General features: G+C 60.6%; 1 protein-coding gene and 1 long non-coding RNA gene across 5 annotated transcripts in view; one reads left to right on the top strand and one right to left on the bottom strand.

Moving 5' to 3' along the window:
* The window catches only part of ZMIZ1 (zinc finger MIZ-type containing 1), a 230,984-nt gene extending 229,997 nt beyond the window's left edge, over positions 1-987 (bottom strand). For all 3 annotated transcript variants that reach the window (XM_041748268.1, XM_041748269.1, XM_041748266.1), the window contains exon 1: positions 579-987. The gene's annotated coding sequence lies outside the window, so the exon portion shown is untranslated. The remainder of the gene's footprint in view (positions 1-578) is intronic.
* Positions 988-2,442: 1,455 nt separating this feature from the next.
* LOC121486193 lies at positions 2,443-10,359 on the top strand. 2 transcript variants are annotated; one of them, XR_005986567.1, is made up of 4 exons: positions 2,443-3,088; positions 4,685-4,774; positions 7,125-8,970; positions 9,666-10,359. It is a non-coding gene; the product is annotated as an uncharacterized LOC121486193 (long non-coding RNA). The 2 variants fall into 2 exon arrangements; XR_005986568.1 differs by having other exon boundaries at positions 7,125-10,359.
* The last annotated feature ends 8,537 nt before the right edge of the window (positions 10,360-18,896 follow it).

The raw sequence follows: 18,896 nt of genomic DNA on the forward strand, positions 1-18,896 counted from the left end.
CCGGCACCGTGCGCCGCGTCTCCCCGGGCGATTCACACACAAACAACTTAACCGCGCCTCCGCCTCCCGTCTACAAAAGTGTGTGTCTTCCCTGGAAATGCAGGCGGCACAACTTAGCACCGCCGCCCCCCGCCGCCCCGAGAGCCAGCGCCGTCCCCGGCGGTTCCCGCACACACAGGCGCACAACTTCGCGTCCCCCCGAAGGGAGGCGAGGGCGACCGGGGTGGTCCCGCCCGGGTGCTCCCCTCCCGGCCCGGCCGCACGGAAGCGGGGCTGCAGGCGCACCGGGCGGGAGGCGGCCGCGGGGTCCGCGCGCGCACAGGCGCACTCACGCCCCGCACAGCCCCCGAGCCTCGGCGCCCGCGCGCAGCCCGAGCCGGCTCCGCGCAGCCGGGCGCTCGCCGGGCGCCTGGGCCTCGGCCCCGGGCCGCCGAGGGGAGCGCAGCGGAGCCCGGCCCCGGCGGACCCCGGAAGGGAGAAGCCTCCAGCGCCCCGCGCCCCGCGCTCGCGTGCCCCCTCCAGGGGAGCCAGAGCAAGGCCCGGGGCCAGCGGGCGCCCGGGTCCGTCCCCAAACTTACCGGGCGCTGCGAGCGCCGCTGCCGCCGCTGGAGGACGCGCCGCTGCCGCTGCTCTGCCGCTGCTCACCGGGCAGGCCCGGCTCGGGCCGGGAGGAGCGCGGCGAGGACGCCGGGAACGGCTCGGCTCCGGCTGCTGCTCCGCGCCGCCCGGGGCTGGGGTCACCGCGCTGCGCCGGCGCTGCTCGCTCGCTCCGCCGCCGGGCCGCTGCTCGCCCGCCCGCCGCCCGGCCGCCTGCTCTCCCGGGCGCCCGCCGCCGCTCGCTTTTTTAATGTCCACAGACAGTGAAAAGGAACTCGGCGTTAGGGGGTGAGTAAGTGAATCAACTCGCCCGGAGCCGAGCAAGTTGAAGTGTCAGATTACATTGGCTATTCTATTTCCAAAGGGCCCCGCGCCGCCGGCCGCCCGCAAAAGCAGGCGCGGAACCACAGGCGGAACGGAGCGCCGCCGCCGCCGCCGCCGCCGCCGCCGCCGCCGCCGCCGCCGCCGCCGCCGCCGCCGCTCGGCTCCGCTCCGCTCGCGCTCTCCCAGCGCTCTCGCCGTTCACTCTCCCTCTTTCCCGTCCGCCTCCTCCTCTCCCTCGCCTTCCCTGGCCCCTTCTTTTGCTCCGTCTTCTCCGCTCCCGGGTCCCGGACCCCCTCCCCAAGCTTCCCCCCGGTCCGCGGCTCGGAAGAGCTTGGCGCGTCACCCCCCACCCCGTCGCTCACCTCCCTCTGCTCTCCCCCCTCCTCCACTTGTCCCAGCCCGCCCCCCCCCCACCTCCCCGCTCCTGCAAGTTTAGAGTAGGAGAGAAATGCTGAGCCTCCGAGGGCACCACATTGGGGCGGGGGCAAAAGCCGCCCGGCACCCCGCGGCACCCCCGCGGCTCGCGCGCCCGGGGCTGGAGGGCACGCGGGGCCGCGAACGCGGCCAGGTCCCCGCTTTGCGGGGGAGCGAGTTGCTGGCGAGGATCGCCCAAGCGTTCCCCCTGGAGGAGGCTTCGGGGTTGCTCCCGGAGCCCGGGCACGACTGGCGGGGCGCGCAGAGGAAGCACCACCGCCCCCGGGGGCGGCGCTGGGGGACGTCGGGGCGCGGACCCCGGACAGCTGGGCAGGACCCGTGCGCTCGGTCTGACCCCGCACCCCGTGCGGTCCGGAGACGTTCGTGTGGATTCCCCGAGGCCCGCGGGCGGGGCACTGCCCCAGGCGCCGCGGAGAGCGCTGGCACCCACGAGGCGCGGTTGGGTGCGCCCACGCGCGGGGTTCCCCTCGCCGGCCCTCCCCCGGCAGCCTCTGAGTGCGCACCCGCCCTGGCTCCCGTCCACCGCCACTCACACGGAAACTCCTACACAAACGGCACACGCGCCCGCGCCCACACTCAGTTTTACAAACACGCTTCCACACGCGCGCGCACAAACACGCACGCACGGACACTTTCCCTCGCCAACATAGCCGCGTACCCGGCCATCGCGAGCACATTTACGCACACGCAACTGCACACACACACACATCAGTGTGCAACCCCAAACACACACACACACACACACACCCCAAAAAAACACACCAAAAAAACAAAAACACGAAACATCTCCCTGGGCATTAAACCCTCGCGCTCACGTACACATCCAAAGCCACATCCTCCCCCGCCCCCCCGCCCCCCCGCCCCCCGGCTGGGATTTGCGGCACCCTCGGTCCCAGACCGTGACGGGCGCCCGCGAGCACGGGCTGGACACACACACTCGCGCGCACGCGGCGCTCTCCTCCCCGCACAGGCGGGGGAGGCTTCGGCCCGGCGCCCGCCGCGGACTCCAGGTGTGGGCGCGGCTCCGCGCTCCGGGTTTTGCGGTCCGCCGCCGTGTCGGAGGCGAGGCGAGGAAGGGAGCTGGAATAACAAAGGCAAGTTGGGGAGAGCGCAAGGGGGCGCAGCCCGGGCCGGGCGGCGGGGGGAGCCCTGCGAGGCCTGGGCTCCGCCGGCTGCGAGGGTCTCGGGCGCCAGGAGCCGGAGGTGGGGAGGGCCGGGGCGGAGGGGGCGGAGGGGGCGGAGGGGCGGGGGGGCTGGCGAGGGGCGAGGGGCGGGGCCGCCGCGTGACGTCAGAGAACAATGACACCGCCGGGGGCGGGCGCCGGGAGGCAGCCGGGCGGGGGTCTTCCCCGGGGACTGGGACGAGCGGAAGGCGTCCGGGACCGGCTGGGGCCGTTGCCTGATTGACGAGGCCCGCTTGGGAGCGCGGACGTGCCACGCAGACCGGGGATCGTCCAGGCCCGCGGGGCAGCGACCAGCGCCGGCCCCGGGCCAGCGCGAGGGGCGGGCCCGGGTACCCTCCCCCCGCCCTATTTCAAAACATCCTTCAGTGGGCATCTCTGACCTCGGCTTGAACTCCTTCAGGGCCGGCTGGATCACTCCTTCCACCGCCGAGGGGAAGGAGGCAAAATGAATTTGCCAGCCTTGAATTCATTCTCAAGGCTTCGCTAGTCTGGCAGCCCGCGCGCGAACTCGGCTTGGATTCCTGAGGGCTCAGAGGACTGCAGCTCAGGTCCACAGGGGCGCGGGAGGGGACGCCGGGGAACCTGCTCGAAAATCCCCAGGGGGAATTCAGCCGCCCTATGCCGTTAGCTGCAAGGGAAGGCACTCCTCTCCGGGGGGGCCTGGGTCTTTTGACCTGTCACATGGGCTGTTATCAAGCTGCTGTTCCTGCAGGGGTGGCAGCTGAGCACCCCTGGGGAAGGCGGACGGTATGAGAGCCTTCCAGACCTCTCAGGACACCAGGGAAGCATGGTCCCAGGACATTCCTGTGGGAGTACATTCCTGAAGCCCTCCCCCTCTGCCTCTGCGAGGCCCAGGTTCATAAGTCAGGACAGGGGGGGTAGCCTGAGAAACCCCTGAAGGCCTGACCCCGGGCTGGAAGGTGTAATCCAGCTTGCTGAGTGGTGGCTGGAGCCACAGCTGCTCCCCCTGGGAAATCTATAGCATCGGAGCAGCCGGAAAACTACCCTGCCACACACCCGGGGTCTAGACCCTCAGGACAGAGTTTCTGGGTTGAGAGCCTGGAGGGCAAGGATCCAGCCTCAGCCAGGAACTAGATGGATCAGGATGGGTCAGGATGCTGTCCTCTCTACATCCCTGTCCAAATTCCTCAGTGCGTGACGTGGGCTCACTACCTCCAGGAAACAGGGAATGGAGGCAGCCTTGGGAGTGATCACTCATGTTCAGAAGCTCCTGTCCAGAAGATACCCACCTCCCCACCCTGCCATTCCCTTTACAGCTGAGAGCTAGCGTGCTACTGCAGAGGGCAGGGGAGCCAAGCCCAACACACAAAGCAGGCCAAGGGTAATTTCAGCTCTTCCTAGCTGGGCAAGCATGACACTTGATGGCAGCAAATCTGAGAAACCTCACCTGGGCCCCCGGTCTGCCCAGGCCTCCTGGGGATCCTGGGCTCCAGGCCTTGGGACTCAGGCCCTTGCTGCCTCTATTCATTTTTCAGGGAAATAAGGCAGGCTGGATCCCTGTGGGGTCTTGGAAGAAGCTACGACTTACTTACTACCTACTGTGTGCTGGGTACTGTGGTGAGGGCCTCTCAGCATCGGTTCGTTGAATTCTCACACTGCCTTGAGTTAGGTGCTCTATTACGATCTCCAAGTCTGAGAAAATTGCACTTTGAATCATGTGATCAACCAGGATTCAAACTCAGGCTCTCTTTAACAAAATTTCCCGTTGACCTCTTAGCCCAGTTCTGAGTCCTCATCCGTAACTCTCTGGGTGGTTGGTCCTAGGAAAGTCGCTAGCCCTCTCTGGGCTTTGGTAAACCAACGGTGAGGTCTCATGGCAGTGGCCAGGTGTCTCTGGGGATTATGAGTCCTCCTGGCCCTGGTGTCTGTGGGCCTAGAGATCTGTGGGTGAAGTGGAGGGGAAGGTGCTCTCACTTCCCAGCCACAGACAACTGGAAGACAGATCCCACTCAGCCAATGCCAGACCCAGAAATCACATGGCTCCAGGAGCAGCTTGGTGCCCATCAGGAAGTTACAGACGGCATGGGGCTGGCCTATGGGTGCCAACATGGGTGGGTGTAGGGGTCCTGCCTACACCCACCTTCAGAGTAGACTTACATTTTATTCATTGCCTTGTTTTCCAGGAACCATCAGCAGGGAAGAAAGCCATTGCTTAGGCCTAGGCCTGGGGAGTGGGGAGCCAGGAGGTCCAGGAAGCCGGGAGGAAGGCAGTGGTAAGAAGTTTTAGGTCTTGGGAGGAGCAGAGGACCTGTACAGGCTGCAGTGACTAGGGCTGCCTGGGCCAGGGACCCTCAGGGGGCTGGGGGAGCAGGGCACTGGCACACGTGAGGGTGAATTCCTATCTCTCCAGGACGGCCTTCTCTGTCTCCACAATTCACCCCTTCACTCCCCAAAAGGGAGCCCGAGGACTAAAAGGGCAGGAGGAGTGTACACTGTTGAGTGCTTCCTGTTTGCCAGATATTTCTCATCCCGTCCTCTCCACAGCCAGAAGGTGTAATTCCCCACCAAGGACAAAGGCTCAGAGAGGTGAAGTGACCTGCTTCAGGTCCCACAGTTATTCAGTGGCTGGGGCTGGACCTCAGGGTTGAGAATGGGGACTTGGCTTCCTTCATCCCCAGGCTATGGTGCAGACAGAGTGACTTTCTGAGCCTTCTGGGGTGGATGGAGGAAAGACTCAGTCACCTGCCAGGGAATGACGGGGTCCACTCCATGGTAGTGGGGTAACGGGGAGTTAAATTTAGTCTTCACACCTTGGTAGATCCAGGAGCCATTTGGTCCCTGCCCAGCTCTGAGGCAACTGTGTTTCTAGAGATAGGTGGTTGGGCCCAGCAGAGAGTAAATGTGCCCCTGAATATATCCAGTGCCCCTGGGCTGCCTCCTGCCTGTGTTCCAGTCCATTCTCCAAGGCCCTGCCTGCCCAGCCTCCTGGCCTTGGCTCTTATGACCTTTCCACCAGGAGTGCTGCCTTAGTTCCCATCATGGATCTCTGCCTCATGGTTCCAGACTCAGCTCAGCCACCACCCCCTTGTTCTCCTGGGAGGCCTGAAAGAGTCAACTGCTTCAGGAATTGGGACACCTTTGCTCCCAGTCCACCGCTGCCTGCCCGACTCACTGTGTCTTGAGCGCATCGCAGACTCTCTCTGTGCTCCTGTTTCCCCATCTGTCAAATAGAGTACGGGACATGGGATATCCAGTGGTACTTCTGCCTCTGACTAAGCTACAGGGCACTTTTGGGTTTGGCAGGGGCGGGGGGGGGGGGTGCTGCTTTGGGGAGCACCCTCAGAGGGTCTCCTTTGGCTGCGTAGGGAAAGAAAACGTATTCAGAGGGGACCATCTAGGGCTGTGAGTAGGTAAGGACCTTAACACCTTGCTTCACAAGGTACGCTCATCCTCTGAGCCTTGCAATGAATGGCCTTCTCCCAGGGATAAAACTGAGCCCCGAAAGGAGGGGATGGCTTCCCCATGGCCACACAGCTGGGAAGTGTCAGAGCTGGAACAAGAACCAGGTGTCCTGACCCAGAGCCATCTGGGAGCTAGGAGGTCCAGGCCGGCTAGGGGGTCTGGAACAAGCAACCCGAGGGGGATCAAGCCTCCTCCCTCTATCCTGACAGCTCCTCCACCCTGAGAAGGGTCCCTCCTCTCCGGCACTGTTGGGGGCAGGAGAAGATCTCAGAGCCTCGACATCTCCCCTCCTCACTGGGACAGCAGTCTGCCAGCCTCAAGGCTCATACCCCCTTGCCCTGACCTGTGCGTGTAGCCACGCTGGGTGGCTTCTGGAATTACCAGCCTTATGTACATACTTTTACCTCATCTTGCTCTTCCTGCCTCCTGGGACATACCCCTGCCAGCCTTCAAGGCCACATATAGGGCCACGTGCTCAGAGGCCTGCCCTGATTGATAACTCTAACCTGGTCTCAGCCCCAGGTGGTGCCACCCTTGCCTCCAGCATGGTCATTACCATCGTAACAATTACCTATTAAGCTCTTACTATGTGCCAGCCACGGAGGATCTCATGCACGCAAACTCCTTTCATCTTCACAGGAGCTGATTTTTTTTTTTATTCGTGGTAGTAACTTTTGCATTTTTACAGATGAGGAAACCGAGGCACAGGGGGTTTCATCGGCCCAGCGTGACACCTCACTAGGCAGGGCAATTATTTTGATGTGCACTGGTCTCCTCCTCCCTCCCCTACACACACAGTGCCTGGCTGAGACTGCAGGCCTGAGGATGGCCCATTGCTCTATCCTGTCACCCAGCATGGTGCCTGCGTGACTGACAGGCGGTCAAGTGCAGTGGGAGGCGCACGGGGCACGCAGGGATGAGCCGGACCCAGCCTGCCAGGAGCACCTAGGCTATCAGAAAGAACTGCCCCCATCAAATACCCCTCTAAAAGTGTGGGGGACAGAGGAGGGTTGGCAGGGAGTGGGGATTGGGAAGGCAGGTTCTGCGGGGGAAACAGACCAGAGCAAGGCCTGGACCTGCCCAAGTCACGCAGCAAGTGTGAGGCAGCAGCAGGGTGGGACCCTGGCTTCCCAGTGTGATGTGCCTCCTTGCACCTTGCAGCCAGCTGTGGGGTCCCTGAGTCTGTGCTGGTTTTCAAGGACACGCGGTCCCAGACGCCTCCATGATGCTGAGCTGTTCAATGAGTGGTTCCAGTTCTTCTCTCCCCTCTATTAAAAATTTTTTTTTTTAAAGAAGAAGAAAGAAAGAAATCCAGGCATTGTTCCTGACTGCAGCTGGTGCCAACTAGAATCCCGCCGAACAGAATGGAGCCGAGAGCCGGGCCGCCAGGGGCCTGGCTGCTGACACAGGGCCTTTTCTATTTTGCTTTCCCCCGGGGGCCCAGGCTGACGTTTCGTCCCCTCCATGGGCACCCTCTCCACCTGCCTCCCTGGCCCCGGCTCTGAGTCTCCCGCTGCCTTCACCCTCTTTGCAAATATCAGATGCCACTTGGGAGGGCTGTGGAGCCCCGCCACCCCCTGCTTTCCTCCCTCATCCATCCACAACCTGGAGTGAGCTGGACCCCCTCCCTGCCCCCGCTGCTCTACCAAGGGGGGGGGGTGGGCTTCGGATGCCTGTCTGGGAGAGTGGCAGGAATTCACTCTGCGTGGAATCTTTGGGAACACTAGTTTGATTTCAGAATATACCAGGATTTTCCATCCCACCCCGGCCTGACTTGGCAAGTGCCAGTCCAAGCTTACCCGTTAAGGCAATTTGCGGTAGTGAAGGTTTGGGGGTTGGGAGGGGTGGGGTAGGGTGCCGGTGGCAACAAACAGCTCTGCAGGCACAAAAATGCTTTTTCAAGTTCCTGGTTTGCCTGCTGCCTCTGCTCCAAGAGACTTGGTCTTTGGATTTCCCCAGACTCTCCCTGGCTGTCTTCATTTCAGCCTCCCCTCACTGCCCCCCTAGGACCCCAGGCTTCCGTTTTGCAACATCCCCCACCTCTGCCCTCCAAAGAGCTGGTCTGACCCAGATTACCCCAAGCATCTGCCCAAAGAGAGCGGCAGCCTGGCCACTATCCCGTGTCCCCCTGGGGGCCCTTGGGCTCGGCCTGGCCGTCAAAGCCAGCTTCTTGAGCATCCCCTTCCCTCCTCCTGCAGGTACAACCCGTTAGAGCTCATAAAGAGCGCTTTAGGTCCCACCTGAATCCCACATCAGCCTCAAGAGGCAGGTGGAGATGCCACAACCCGCTTCGTAGAGAAATAAACTGAGGGTTCAAGAGGCCCAGTGGTTTGGCCAAAGTCACGCAGGAAGGGGCAGGATTGGTATTTGAACCCCAGGCTTCTGCTTCCATGTCACTAAGCCAGAGTGGGGACCTGAGTGGTAATGGTCTCAGAGGATGGCTCTTCAAATGCCACCAAAAGACAAGATCCCGGACGCACTGATTCGTCTGACAAACACTGAATCCCTGCAATGTGCCTGGCACAAAACTAGGCACTCGGGACCTGACAGTGAACAGACACATAGGACAGCTTGTGTTCTGTGAGAGGAGAGACAGCAAGCAAAAACCGTGCAGGAAGGTGTCCCCGTCGCATATATTTTGGAAGGAGCCCCAGCCGGGAGGCTGGAGATCCGGATGCTGGTCCCAGTGTTGCCCCCAACCACCTGCGCGATGTCGGACAAGGCTCTCTGCCTGTGAAATCTGCAAACATGTGGCACCTTACGCATGTCCTCGGGTCCCTGCCCCACTCCCAGCCTCGGAGTCAAGTGGTTAATAATTTCCTAGCGTGAATAATTACTCTGATTAATTTTTTTCTCAAAACTGACTTCTCATAGGCTCTCAGAGCCAGAAAGGGGCTTCTGAGGTCATCACAGCGAGAACCCCCTAGGCCTCATTCTTCTGCTTGCATCCTTCTGGCAACGGGGAGCTCGATCCCTTACAGGGCAGACACAGCTCGGTGGTATGCGGGTACGTGTTTAACACCTGGCTCTCCAGCGTGGGGAAACCCACTTGGTGGCGTCTGCCGATTTCCGTGGTGTCAATACCCCCACCGTGGCCGATTTTCCAGCTGCTGACTTAACCTCGACCGGCCCACAGAGTAGCTGAAAATCTAGCCGCAGGCTCTCGTGAGGCAGCCCTGCCCCGCAGGAAGGCCTGTGCACCTTCATGTGCTGGGAAGCTCTTCCTGCCAGGGAGCAAAACATCTCATTATCAGGGGCTCCAGCCTGAAGGTCCTTGGGGCGTCACAGGACAAGGGGAACCCTGGGCCCCGTGAAGCCCTTCAGAGAAGAGGAGTTGACTTCTGTCTCCCCAGGAGAGGGGAAGTTCCTGGGCCAAGCGGGGTCAGGGTGTACGCACCCTCCCTCTCTGCCTCTCCTTCCTCCCTCCCTTTCACAAACAGTCACTGGGCCTCCGTGACACATCGGGCATGTGCTGGGTGCTGTAGACCCAGTGACCCTGTCTCTGCTCACGCCGGCCCCTCCGATGGGAAGAGGTGGCCCTCCGCGGCCTGTGCCCCACGGAGGCTGTGCTCAGATGTCACCGGCTCTCGAGCCTGCCCTGCCCTCCGCCCCTTCCCCTCCCGAGGCAGGCAGGCACCCGCCCCCCCACAGCCCTTCTCGGGGCCCTGTTTGCCACTTATCACTTCCTACCTTGGATTACAGCTATCTGTGTACTCGGCTTATCTCCCCGCCAGACTGAGAGGCAGCGGGCTCGCTGAAAGAGCGTGGACTTTGGAGCCCCAAGACCTGGCCCCGAATCCCAGCCTCGCCACTCACGGGGCGCAAGCCCCTCCTACCCTGCTCCTGTGGCCTCAGCCTCCCTGTCTGAAAAGTGGGGCTGGTCGTAACTACTTCCCAAGGTGGTCGGGCCATTAAATGAGATTAGAAACATAAATCCCCCCTTCCTGTTCCTGTCTGGACTCCCATCCTCTGGGGGACAGAGGTTGTGTCTGGTGCTGCTCTGGGTCCTCCTGGTTGTAACAGCGGTGTATGTATTAACGACAATGGGGAACACGTACGGCAATGGCTACGTGCGGGGTATTGTTCTAAGAACTTCCACGTGTTAACACACTTCATTCTCACAACAGCCTCGTGGCATCGGAACGGCTCCTCCCATTCATAGATGCGCAACCTGAAGCGCAGAAAGGTTCGGTAACGAGCCCCAGCGCACACAGCAAGTGGGAGAGCTGAGATCTGAATCTAGGAAAATCAGCTCCAGGGCCTTATCTGTGAACACTGTGGTTAAATGGCCACAGTGGGAGGGCTTGGAGGGGCTTATGGAGCCAGGTTGGGTGGGGGGCCGTGGCTGTCCACGGGGCGCCCTGGCCTGCTGACATTCTTGTTCTGTCCTGTGGGGTCGCGGTGGACAGAGAAGCTGCTGGTCTGTCCTCTAGGACGTCCTACGGGTCAGGGGGTTAGTGTCGAAGAGAGGCATGTCTCTAGGTCCCTGGGGGCAGGGGTCTGAGAGGCTGGGCAATCAGAGAAGGCTTCCCAGAAGAAGTGGCGTTTGCAGTTGGCCTTGACAGATGAAGATGTGGGTGTGGAGGGACACCACGGAACAGCGGGGAGTGCAGGGGTGGAAGGGGTGTATTAGGGATTCACTCAGGTGTCCGTCTAGACCTTCCCCTGTGTCCCAGGGCGGGCAGTAGAGCAGATGAGGTGAATATGGGGAAGAGGGTGGTTAATCGTCCAGCCTGTGAGTCATAAAAAGCTGAGGGAACTGTTCCGGGGGCTCTGAGAGCCAGTACAGACCCTGAAGGGCCGAGGGCCAGTTGGGCTGCCCCTGGGGCCACTTGGCGTTTTGCTTCTTTATAAGCTACTCGGAACCCTCAAATCCCTGGCTCCTGAATCCAGCTCTGCCTCCTGGTTATATCTCTATGTTCCTCAGCTTCCCCATCTGCAGAATGGGCACGAAGAGTGGACCTCGGGAGCCCGTCGAGGGAGGAAAGGGGGCTGGCGGTGGGGCCGTGCCCGACACTCCTGGGGCAGAAAGTGGGAGACATGGGAGCCGGAAGGGGGTGGGTGAGAGGAGCTCTGTATGCGTGGCCAGCGAGCGCCCAGCCTGCCAAGTTGGCTCAGGTTGTACCCCGTGATTCTCCCGACACCACATGCTCCATTTTCCCGGCATTGCCAAAGGCTGCCCAGCTCTGCTGGATTAGACCCAACCGCCCTCCTAGGCTCCTGCCAGGATGGAGCCCGACGGGCTGTGAGCTGACCCTGCTCCTCCCGCCAGCCAGCTCTGGGCTCACGGTGCTCCTGCAGGTACCACTGATTGTACTAATGAATCCTCTGAGGGCATCGGTTGTGTGCCAAGGGCTGCGTTAAATGCTTCCGTTATACTAACTAATTTAATCCCCACAACCACACTTGAAATGGGTGTCAAGCGAGGAAACAGGCATGGACAGGTTACAAGCCAGGTGGTCCTGCTGAGGTTGCAGGGCAGGAGGGGTGAAGCCTGAGGGGTGCAGGGAGCCCGTGGAGTCTGGCAGCAGGGCCTGTGAGGTGCAAGCCCGCACACCTTCTGGCTGTTTCCCTGTGGTCGTGGTGGCGGGGAGGGGGGTGCTTCACTTTGCCTTCCTGCTTGTTCCAGAGTTCACAAGCAGCTCCTTGGTGTCCGCGTGAGCCTGTATGTCCGCACACTGGACACCAGGGGCGTGCAGATGCTCATAGATGACCCCACAGGAGTCTCACTGTCACTGAGTCACAGACACATGTGTACAGGCACCGTGCCCACCCTGCCGCGGACACGAGAGCACGCGCACGTGCACACACACCCGCACTCACACCCAGGCACATACGCTCCTCTATCCCCAAAATGACCCGGTGGGCTCTGTGAACTCACGGTGTGTCCTCCCGGTCCCCAGCCCCTGTGGATGGTCCTCTGGCCCAGGCATCCTCACTCTTGTTCCTTCAAGCCCCTGGCTCCAGACTGTGGGTACCGTGCAGGTCTTGCCCGAATCGCTGCCCCACTCTGCCTCCCTTTATAGGAACCGGGCCTGGGGGGGGTATGGTAGGGGTTTGGGGGTGGAGGGCTACCCTTCCCCCACCCCCAGGGGCTGCAGAAGGAGCAGCAGGAAGAGGAGATAAATTAATCCTGGCCTCCCCTCCCCCTTGGGCTCTCTGTGATGCTAATTCTTTCTGCCTTTGATCCAGCCCAGGCCCCTAACTCTGAGCTGGAGCAGGCGCTGGGCCTGCCCTGAGATTAGGGCTGTCCTGGGTGAGGCCCAGGCAGCAGGTTGGGATTTCTCTCTCCCGGGGAGGGGTCTTGGAGATTAGAGCTCTGGTTACTGACCCTGGCCTTTACAGCACACGCCCCTTTGCAGGAACATTCTCATTCCCTCTCCTCCCCAAGGGGCTCTGTGGTTCCCATTTTACATAGGAGCAGAGTGAGGCCCGGGGATGGAAGGACTCCAAGAGCTTCAGGCCAGTGGGTGGTGGGTCCAGACCCGGAGCCTAGCTCTCCCGGCCTCCGATCTCACCCTGTTTGCATTGGGGGTTTAGATTTGTTCCGGTGAGTTTTGCTTTTTTACTTTAAACACTACTTATGGAGGATTCACTGTGTGCCAGGAACTGTGTCTTAAAGAGCCTCGTGTCCTCCAGCCCCCCCACCCCGAGCAGCTCTGTGGGATCCCACTTTACAGGTAGGCAAGTGCTGCTGCATGTAACTATGTGCTGTGTCTGCAGAGTCCGGGTTCAAACCCAGGACACAGGCCACCCGTAGTCCCTCACTGCACAGAAGGGACATTGAGACCCAGAGAGGGGAAGGAAATTGGCTGGGCATTCATCCCCTACCTTCCTAGCTGCACCCGGTCTTGTTCTGGAAATGTCTGGAATCTTCTATGGACCTAGTGGAGCTGGGATAAGAGCCCAGACCCCACGCCACCCCCGAGGACAGGGGTCCCTGTGAGGACAATCACTTGGCGGCTCAGCTAATCACATAGAGGCCTGTCAGCCAAAGCGGCTTCAGAACAGCCCTGTAAACCTGGGCATAAATACAATTAAAACTTTTATTACATTCTATTTCATTCTATGTATAAAAGACTGTAAGCTATGAAACTCATTAGAGTGAACACTCATGACCCCCGTCCTGGAGAACTGGAAGCATTACAGACACATCCCAGAGGGAGCCACTACCTGGAGCTCAGTCCTGACTCTCTTCCTCTTTTGAACAAACGGTCGTAGCACACGTGTGGGATCCTGGGCTAACCACTTCTGAGACACTGAATCACACGCTGCATTCCCAGGGGGAAGTGCCTTCTTTAAAGGGAAGGGTGGAGCTTTGAAGAGTAACTTGCACCCCCATGTGCCTCACCCCCTCCCCCTCCAGGAGCCACCCCTCTCCCTCAGGGGCTGCTGTCTGCACCAGTTACCATGCTCGGGGGTTATTTGCCATGCGGTGCCCCATTTTGCCCTCCCCAGAGTTCCATAAAGGACATTTCCTCCTGGTGCAGCTGGCAGAAGCAGGGCAGGCCTGGGCGGCACACCACCCGAGGCATACCACCATGACTTTGCATGAGCTGTTCCCTTCACGGGGAATGCTTTTCCATCTAGTTGGCTTTGGAAAACCAGCTCCTAGGTTCAGCTCCAAGATTTCATTTGTTAGAAGGCCTTCCCTGTGAAGCCTGTCCCGTGACTGCCCCCCCACCCCAAGGGTTGGCTGTGTCCTCCTCTACCCCATCAGAGTCCTTGGGTACCTTTCTGTCAGGCCTTGTCCTAGAAGAGATGTTCTAGAAGCTACCGAAAGTGGCCTTTATCCCTGGATCCCAGGCCCAGCTGGGTGTCGCACCGGGGCAGGTGCCTCCAGAGTGATTGAGATAATCAGGGTGAAGGTGAGAGCCCAAGGATATCCGTATGGCACTCCATGGGCCACGACCTCAGAAGTCCTGCCCGGTTTGCTCCAAGGCCTGTGTGGATGGAGGATTTGGAGGCAAGGCCGGAAGGAGACTGCCCAGTCTGGGGGCTGCTGTTTACCCATTTGCTATGTCGATGTGTGCGTGCACAACATGCATGCAGGTCAGTAGGTGTGGTCACAAGAGTGCACGTGTCCACATGTGTGCTTACACACGGTTCCAGGTCCACAGGCCCTGCAGAGCATGCAGGGACACTTCCTTTTCCTGCTTCTCCACCCCACCCCCTGGAAAGTCTGTTTTCTTCTGAGTATCACACAAGTGATGGAGCACCCGCTGTGTGCCAGCCCGGAGGGGTTGGCCATGTGGTGAGGGGGCCGGGTGCACCCGAGGGAGGAAGAATGACCATGCACTAGCCCTAAAAGCCAGGTGCCACTGCCTCCACTTCCCAGGTAAGGCTCCGGACAGCCTCAGGGAACAGAGAGGGACAGCAGGAGAGACAGGAGCCTGGGACCAGATGCCCTGATGCCAGTGCCAGATTGTCGGTCATGGGTGCCGAGACCCCTACTTCCAAGGGAAACCTGGCGCCGGAGAGGCCACCCAGAATCCTCCCCAGCATCCTCCTCTCCTGCTGTTGGCAGCTGCACCGCTGGACGCCGTTCCCTGAGCGTCCTGCAGGGGGGCGCCATAGCCGTGCCGGCAGCAGGGTCGGGATGCTCTGAGCTGGGTGGGGTGCGGGACAGTGCCAGACTGGGGAGCCCCACAGTCACACACATGAGCGTGGACGCACACATACACGAATGTGCACATGCAAACACACAAATGCTCACATGCACGCATGCCAAGAGAGGCAGTGGAAATTGCCTGACACTAGGCTTCTGCCTCCTGGTCCCGGCCTGCTCCTTCAACTCAGGCTGCCCTAAAAGGGGCCCTATGGCTGCCAGCTCCCCTGTCTGCCCTCCACCCGAGAATCAGGACCCGGGGGCTGAGAGAGACAATTGTAGGGGGATGAGATGCTCCAGTGGAGCACCGGTCGCCTGCCCTTTCAGGCAGGAGGGTGACGTGGGTTAGCCTCCCTGAATGAGGGGGCCACAGAAAGGGACGATCGCTCTCTTTCCTTCCCCAGCACCTCAATGCATGCACCCCAGGGGTCCTGAGGGAAGGCCTCTTTCCTGTGATAAGGGCGGCACTGTGGTTTGGCAGTCAGATCCTTCGGCTCTGGACTCCGATGGTCCTGGGTGAGCCCAGGGTTCCTCACCTCTAGCTGTGGGGTTGTGGGCAGGTCGCTTCACTCCAACGAAGCTCGGTCCTGAACTTATTGTACCGGGAAGATGAAGACGCTCACTTCACGGTGTTTGGAGATGGTGGGCCGGGCCAGGCCAGGAAACAGCCATTGGAGTGCTCAGGGCTTGCTCTTGTAAGTGCCGTGCAAGGCAGAGCTGTGTTGTGTCCAGACCCCAGAACCACAGGACGTAGGCCTGCCTTACCGCTCCAGTGCAGGCTCCGTTTTACCAGCAGGGTGACCCTAGGTGGGAGAGTCACCACCGCCACCCCCCCAACCTCAGCATCCTCAGCCCCGAGAGAACATACCAATCTGAGGGGCACATGGGACTAGAATGACCGACCAGGTGGGAGGGGCCATGCAAATCACAAAGCTTGTGTCTCTTTTAAGGATGCAGGTGGGGGAACAGGTACTCATGGCCCCTCAATGGGACCCTGTCCTTCTGCACCCAGACCCAGGGTTCTGGGCTCAAGCAGGACTGAGAACTGCATGTCCCTCCCAGAGGAAAGAGCCATGTGCACTTGGGGACCGCTCTGAGCCCTGTGCCCACCGTCGGCAGGCCTCCGGAGCTGCCAGGTTGGGGAGCTCTCCCACGGGCAGTCCGAGGCCCCTTTGAAGCCAGGAGGTTGGTACTGAAGGGGTGAAGGCGGCCTGGATTCAAAGCATCTCTCTGGGCCCTTAATTACCCTTCTTCACCCATAGGTGGAATTTCCACTCAAAGAGTGCGAGAGGGGCACCTGCGCTGGCCCTGGGGGCCGGCTTCCCCGGCTGCCTTTGTGTGGCAGCCACCAACGCAGCGGTGGCGCGCAGCTCGGGTTTCTGATTTTAATGATTTCCTGAATTCATTCTGTTTCCTACCTGAGGGAAAGGAGGAGAGGTGATCCTCTTGAAAATTCACATAATTGCTTTTATTTGATTTTTATTAAAATGCATTCAGGAATAATGTGATTGCCCCCTATATTACGTTGTTCATCAATCTGGCATGAGGAATCAGCTTGGAAAAACAGTGGGTGCAGGAGCCGGGTGGGCAATGGGGAGCAGCCACAGCCCTGTGGCAGTGGCCAGGTTGCCCTGGGGGAGTCACAGGCCCCCCACTGCTGCCATCTGGGGAGGTGAGCTGATGATCCCACCAAGCCCCCCGCGTGGCTGGCTGCAGGAAGACAAGGTGGCATCGGAATGCCATGAGCACTCGATGCGTGTCCTTCCAGGCCCAACCCCTCTTCCTCCGTGCTTCCTCTTCCCGCCTGAAGAGGAAGTCCCCAGACTTCCTGAGTCCCCAGAGGCTGAGACGGGTGGTCTGCACTCCTAGCATCACCTGCCTCCACCTTCTCCCCTGTGCAATTCCCCGATCAGAGCCTCTGTCCTGGTCTTGTGGTCTCCAGGCTCAGGGATGACGTGCCCAATCATGCCACTCTGCTGCTCAGAAACCTTGGGGGCTTGCAAAGACCCCCTTACCTGTCAGGGACATTGGCTTTGGGACCTCTGCATGCAGCGGAAAGAACCCAGGCCTCCTGTCAGACCTGGTTGTGATCCGTGCTCTGCTTTATGCAGTGGGACGCTGGGCGAGTCACTCCTACCCAAGTGTCAGCTTATTGATTCAGGAATTGGGAGCACCAACATCTTCTGGATAGAAGGTAGGGCAGTGAACAGGCAAGTACAGGGCGGACATAACTCTTACAGCAGGTGTGCATGGTGGAGGGAGGGATCTTGTGACTTGGCCTAGCGAATGCCTGGGGCGGGAGGAAGGGCCCACCCAGCCTTGGTCCTCTCTGAGGCCACAGACCAGCTGAGGTGGCCACTGTGACACGGACAAGCATTTGCTTCCAGTCCTCTTGCCCTCATCCCCTGTGGCCCCCGCTCCTCCTTCCCACTGTGGATGGTTCTGGAGGAGACTAGGCTGGAGCTTTCAACCCGGCAGGGAAGAGCGGGGAACCACTCCCCTTCCTGCCCTTGCTCACCTTTTAGTATTTTCCCTTTACAGACGAGGTAACTGAGGCTCAGAGTGGGTCAGTGAATTGTTTAGGGTGGCGCAGCCAGGAAGTGCGTTGTCTCCGGGGCACAAGAAACAGGGAAGTGTTGGCTACACAGGCCACCCCCGAAGCTATTGGGGAGATGCTTTGAGGGGATGGTGTTTGGCAGGTGGCAGTGCCAGGCGGAGCTGCCCTATGGCCTGGAGTGTGGGCGGGGACCATGGGTGTCCACTCAGCTTCCAGCTGGTCTCTCTGGGGTGGTCGCCTCTGCCGGGGCAGGCTGCCCAGGGAGTCAGGGAAGCATGGGGAGGGTGTGGAGAAACCTACTTTGAGAGCCCCCTCGGGGCTTTTAATTTCTGTGAAAAGCCCATCTTCGCTTAAAAAAAAAAAAAAAACAGAGAAACCTTTGTTGTCTGTTGCAGTTTTCTTTTTTGTGTGTTTGTTTAGATGCAAGTCACTTGGCAGTAGATGCAGCCAGGGGAATTCAGAGAGCCAAGGCAATAGATTTAGAAATTCAACCGTGGGGCCCCTGAGGGCCAGTGTGGCTCCTCTGTGTAGCTGAGCACTCGCTCCAGGGCTTGGTGCATGGCTTCCTCCGTGGTCTGGCCCCCTGGGCTGTACTGAGGCCACCCCCGGGGTGCCCTCCCTGGTTGTTCTCTGCTTGCTGGACTCCTCCTGCAAGGCCCCGGCCAAGCCGAGTCTCCTCTTACCTGTTCCTGCCCTGGGTTCCTGGCACCGGGTCTCTCTGTCCCCCCGCCCCAGGGGCTGCCCAGCCGCTCCGGGGGGCTGGGGGTCTGTCCGACGGCGCAGGTCACTTCTCCATCACGGAAAGCACCGTGCAGGGAGCTGCGAATGACCTCTAGAGTCTCGGCAGAGGAAACCCCCATCTTGAGGGGCAAAGGGTGACCCGTAGTTTCCTGAGGACAGCGCAGTTTCCTGGGCTGCAGACTTCCAGCGCTAAACCCGACAGTGTCGGTCACCCTGGCTAAAGCCACTTACTGTGGGCCACGCAGCGAGCACATGGCCTGGAGCCTCCCACTCCCAGGGCAGCCCCGGGTCCTGATGCCATCACCATAGGGAGCACCTGTATTTGGGGAAGGGGGACACGGGCCCGCCAAGGCAGAGATGGCCCAAGGTCATTGGTGAGTTGGCTGCACAACTGGACAAAGGGACCCTCCGATCTTGGAGCCTCTGCTGGTTCCCAGACTCCCTGCTTCTCTCAGAGCAACAACTCTGGGTGGGAGACAGAGCCCAGAACAGGGCAGGCACCCTGGGAAACAGCAACGGTGGGGGGTGGGGGTGGGGGTGGGGGAAGCTTGCTGAGCCTGGGAACCTTGTGGTCTGAGGGCCTGGCAGTGCTGGCGGTGACAGGGGTAGTGGGGGGTAGCAGGGGGTGGGGGTCGCACCACAAAGCCCTGCCCCCCCCCCCCCCCCCCCCGGCTCAGCAACTGCAGGAGTGGAGTCGGGCCGTGACCCCCTGCCTCCCCCACTCCTGCCAGGCCCGGATGAGCAGAACCCCCTTATCAGATCTCTGTTCCTCCCCTCCTGGCACCACCTCCGCCTGGCTTCCACCCCCACCCCCACCCCAGCCCTTGCCCCTGTAGCAGATCTCCTTCCCCATCCTCAGCGCACCCAGCAGAGCAGCACCCAGGGCTTGGTTTCTGTTGCTTTACGCTAGTTTCCATTTGACGAGGGGGTGAGGGGTTGTGTGCTGGGCCTGCAAAGCCCTGGTGTGGGCTGCAGCTAGGGGGACTGTGGTGGATTCGGGGCTGGTGAAGCTGCACCCACAACCTTG

The sequence above is a fragment of the Vulpes lagopus genome, chromosome 3 (assembly GCF_018345385.1).
Source record: "Vulpes lagopus strain Blue_001 chromosome 3, ASM1834538v1, whole genome shotgun sequence".
NCBI classification, from domain to species: domain Eukaryota; kingdom Metazoa; phylum Chordata; class Mammalia; order Carnivora; family Canidae; genus Vulpes; species Vulpes lagopus.